At 37.2% G+C, this 4602-nt stretch overlaps 1 long non-coding RNA gene across 1 annotated transcript; it reads right to left on the bottom strand.

Annotated features, from left to right (window-relative positions):
* Positions 1 to 2683: 2683 nt before the first annotated feature.
* LOC128449966 (uncharacterized) lies at positions 2684 to 4045 on the bottom strand. Its single transcript, XR_008339926.1, has 4 exons — positions 3896 to 4045; positions 3782 to 3817; positions 3181 to 3265; positions 2684 to 3067 (listed from the first exon to the last, which is right to left on the bottom strand). It is a non-coding gene; the product is annotated as an uncharacterized LOC128449966 (long non-coding RNA).
* Positions 4046 to 4602: the final 557 nt, after the last annotated feature.

Here is a 4602-nt window from a genome sequence, read left to right on the forward strand (position 1 = left end):
ATACAGAGAGAGGGTGAGACATGACTTACCTCAGTCAAGGTCAGAGTGCAATAGCAACTGTCTTAAACTTTAACAGTATTTAAAGCAATCAACAGCCAATCAGAGGTCTCCTATCAAAATACCAACTATGATGCTGTTCATCAAAGCATCAAAGGAGGTATTGAGAGAGTGTCCCTGTCAATCAAAAACATCTTCTTTTTCAAATCTTAGCATCTGGTTGCTATGGTGATGGAATCACCTACTGATGATGAAGTTTTGCGATCATTTATTTCTGTAAATAAATTTGTTTCATTTTGGTGGACTTTTAATTGCATCATTCTTGCAGCATCTGATCTTTAATTTTTTAATGGCTCCTGTCTTATCACCTTCTTCTCTTAGTATTAATATATATATATATATATATATATTATATATATTAAATATATATATATACAATATATACTTACATATATGTTTATATACATATACATATGCATGTATACATACATACACATACACATTGTGTGATGGTAGAAAATATATTTGTTTCATTTCATTCTCTATTGTTCATTTCGTCGTGTAACTCTTAGCCGCAGTATTTCATCACAAACGAACATGTGAACATTATACAACCCAGGATATTTCCAACCAAAATTCAGACTTAAATAGTTTAAATTTATTTTACCAAGAGGTTCATGTCACACTGTATGGAGAATATTTAAGAAAAGACGATTTTCTACAACCACAAATTCCATTGCACAAGTGTTTTGCAGCAGAAAATACCTTCATAGGTGTCTATGGATGAGAGTAATACAACTCAGAGCTCAAACAAAACCTAAAGAATCACGGAGACTGATGACCAGTTACAATACATATGATTAACTGGATATGAAATGACTTCTACAAGAGGATATGACATTTTGATCATTTTGCGCAGCCCTAGTTTTCATTGAAATGCTTGTTCTCTCACATGAAAATACTTTGTTCTTTAAAATGCACAACAATGTTTGTCAGTAGGACTTCCTGATATCTTCCTCAACGATGAATGGACACACATTCTGTTCATCCACCGACTGCCCTACCTTACACATGGCATGAGAGTATGATTTTGAAGGTCAGATTTCAAAAAAATCTCAGAGTTAATTTTTACTGTTTTAGATTCTTAGTACTGGAGATCCTTAACATCTTTCTGTCTAAAGTCGATTTTAGGTCTATTTAAGAAGACGTGTACTGTTTGTAGTGATCTATTAATGCAGAATGCAACAAATTGGCAGCTAACATGGTCTATCAATGAGGCCTAACTGGTTTGACCGCTATAGAGGCTTTTGGAATATATTAACTTCATATGAACGGCATATCAACGACAATAAAGAACCAATGTCTGCTGCAGATGTTCTTTAGAAATTTGTATTATTGTACAAAGATAACAAGAACTGTAGGAGTAACCTTTTGTAATTAATTTCTTTGTCAACAACACACCATTCATTATGTAAGAGAAGTTTTTTATGAGATCAAATTCTGACCTGATGTTTTGACAGATTCTTCTTCAGCGTGTCTTACAGTGCAGGGCTGTAATATTAATGTTGCTCTCTGTCCTGCACCTCACATCACCTCTCTGTTCCTCTGGTAACTCAGACCAAATGCTTTCCTGAAAATCCATGTCATATTTATACTGTATTTTGGCAAACTGTGTGCACACAGCAGCACTGGATGATCTTGAGTCTTTACTTTGTTGCTCATACTGTTAGTTATATCAGTCATTATAAGAGTGAAGTCCTCGCAAAGAGATGTAATCCCTGACACAGCCAATATTTTCAACATTATTAGAAATAGCTCCGTTTGTTTAAACCCCTGTTTATCAAACAAAGTGGAAAAAACTATTCTTCTCAGGTTCCTTTTCATCCTCTAATGCAATAAAGAGAAGAACTGAAAATAAAATCGACTGCATTAAATTACTACCAAAGATGCCGGCTTCTAAAGGCATGCACATGTATTTATTTTACAGTAATTTGCTTCTTTTAAATGATAAACAGTGTAGTATATGAGGAATAATGCATCTTAATTATCTTGAGAGACAAATAATGGTTTCGGGTCTTTCTAAAAAAATTAAGCATTTAAATCCAGAGCCTAAATTAGCGAAGTAAATTGTGAAATTTAAAAAAATCTATTTTACTCAATCAGCTGAATGGAAATATTTTATCAGGTGCATGTAGAATATATATGTAGAGTATTTCTTTCTTTCTCTCTCTTTCTACATTTCTTGTCTGTTTGTAGTACTTTTGTGTGTCTCTCAGTAGCCATGTTGTGCCACTTCAGACTTGTGTTGTGTCTCTTAGTCTTTTTTTTGTCTGTTTGCAGTGGATTTGTGTCAAATTGTATTTGTTTGGTTAATCTTTATAGTTATTTTTTGTTTCTTGGTAGTTGTTTGTTCTGCCTTAAAAGATATAAAACAATCACGGCGATTTCCATGACTTTTATAACTTCAGACGACAAGAAATAGCAAATAACGATTCAAAGGGAGCAAACAACATGGAACCTCGAACAAACACAGGAGAAATGATACATGTAAAATGATTTAGAGCAGTCAATTATATTAATGATAAGATAATAAGATATAACAAATACGATTCTTAGTTTCAAAATGTACTCAAAGGAGAGACGTTTAAATGTGCAAAAGTATTGACATTGACAAATGTGACAACTGAAACAATAACATTTGTATTGGAAGCTATCAAATCTGCACCATCAGCAAATGTAGTTATCCTTATAAATCCTAAACATCTCATTTAATTCAATTCAAAAATATATCAGGCAGCACTATTTTGACATGTGACCATGAAATACTACAAATTGCAGCACTGACTGAGCTTTCTCATAGGTTTGACCCAATAGTTAAGTCTCTGGGCTTCAGAAGAGAGTTTCCCTTTAAGTGCCACAATAAGAATCCTTTTCCAACAGGTTGGACATCTCCATCCAGGACAGGTCCCACTGCACCTCCATCACATCCAACTTGGTGGCAGGAAGCACCCCTGCTGGAACTTCCTGTTTGGAAACTGGCCAGCAGCTCCAAGTGCAGAACTTCTGGTACCTTCAGGAAAATACAACAGGCAGTGAATCATTTACTTCACCACCTGTTGGGCTTGTCGTTCATGCAGTAGAAAGTAGGAAGTCAAGACGGATGAAGATTTTGTAAATACTAACCTGTAGTGACAAACGAGCCAAACAGTCAAAGGAATGACGATCAGAAGTAGAACCCCACATGAAGCAAAGATCCATTTCCAGGAACCTGATCAAGATGACATAATACTTGTTTAAATAAATAAAACTGTTATAATAACAACAACAATTGGATTTCCAATCATCTTGGCGGACACTTGTAGTAAGTGTCAGGAAAGGGCCCACTGTATTTTGGTATTAAGCCGATCCAGTCATTTTTTTATCTCTTTCTTTAACATTGTGCTTTTAAAACGTTTTCCCAGGGAATAATTCTTGGACCTTAATGAAAAAAATCTGCCGTATGTAGAGGACTGATATCTATGAGTGTGTGAAATTTGGTGCGGCTTGATTGTATTTAAGGGGACTGCTGGGCCTTGGTGAATATGCGCTCTACTGAGTCCCATTGTAGTTTCTTTCATCTCATTAGATCCTGAGGGATCTTCCTGATGAAATTAGACCTTGATGAAAAGACAGAGCAGGAGGAGAACCAGACAACCAAAAGGCTTCACTCAATAATGGAAAATGTGTTGATTAATATTGAGTATTTCCTCCAAAACAAGTAGATGTATATAAATAAGAAAAATACCAGTGGAGGCTGGAGTCTCCTCTGATGTGAAGTTTCCTAAAAGAAACAACAGTTGATATGTGACACTGATCCACTTCTATAGAATACACAGCAGAGTGATGATGTTCAGCTGACCTCTGTCCGGTCTCACTGATAACCAGCTCTCTGGACTCTGCAGCTTACTGACGCACACCTGTAGAAGCCTTCATCTTCCCGTGTCACATTCTTAAGAGTCATCTTTATGACTCGGTCTGAACCGGACGAACTGTTAGAGTCAATCAATGCTCTGTTTTTAAAGAAGCTGGTTTGTTTGTGTTTGCCGCTCTGATGCTGACAACACAAGGTGTCATCGTCATCTGTAAACACAGGGGAGGCTTGGGTCTTCAGAATGATGTCGCCATCTGTGGAAGAAAAATAGAAGGCATCCTCACACCAGTACACTCCACTGGTCCCACTGGCAGCAGTGAACACAAATACTTCAGACTTGCAAGGGCTCATGCTACCTCCTGGCGTTGAATAGTGAACGGTGAGGTTTGAGGTCCCTGCTTTTAGGTCAGGAGAGAAATGCACCAGCTTCCACCCTGAGGAGTTAGTCTGAGATGTGAGGCACTGCAGAGTGAAACACTCCCCACTGAACATCTGTCTGGTGTCAGGAGTCAGAGCGAGCGAGGGAGGGGGCAACTCTAGGACAGAGGTTGACAGAGAGAAATTGGGGGAAAAGGGGAGAGAAGATGAGAGAAGCAACAGAAACAGTCTGCGATTGAGGCTTTTCAGACGTATCCTGGTTTGACGATTGGTCAATCTGTAATGGACATAACTGAAATAGCCACATATCTTGACAA

Source organism: Pleuronectes platessa, chromosome 10, assembly GCF_947347685.1.
Source record: "Pleuronectes platessa chromosome 10, fPlePla1.1, whole genome shotgun sequence".
Lineage (NCBI taxonomy): Eukaryota > Metazoa > Chordata > Actinopteri > Pleuronectiformes > Pleuronectidae > Pleuronectes > Pleuronectes platessa.